Genomic DNA, 219 nt, shown 5'->3' on the forward strand with positions numbered 1-219 from the left:
GTTGAATACTACACAGCAAGTAGGGAAATGGTTTTGTAATCACTAACTTGGGAGGGACTAGAGAACATTATGCTAAGTGAACTTAGTCCTATAATGATAAATACTATGTAAGACAATTAGTCATACTCATATGCAAATTCAAGCTGAAGCTGAGGAAACTTAAACCAAATCCACAGGAGCCAAAATATGACTTTGATTTCATCCCACCTGAATTTAAGA

Source organism: Elephantulus edwardii, unplaced genomic scaffold (genome assembly GCF_000299155.1).
Source record: "Elephantulus edwardii isolate Elephantulus edwardi_28Jun2011 unplaced genomic scaffold, EleEdw1.0 scaffold00081, whole genome shotgun sequence".
NCBI lineage: Eukaryota > Metazoa > Chordata > Mammalia > Macroscelidea > Macroscelididae > Elephantulus > Elephantulus edwardii.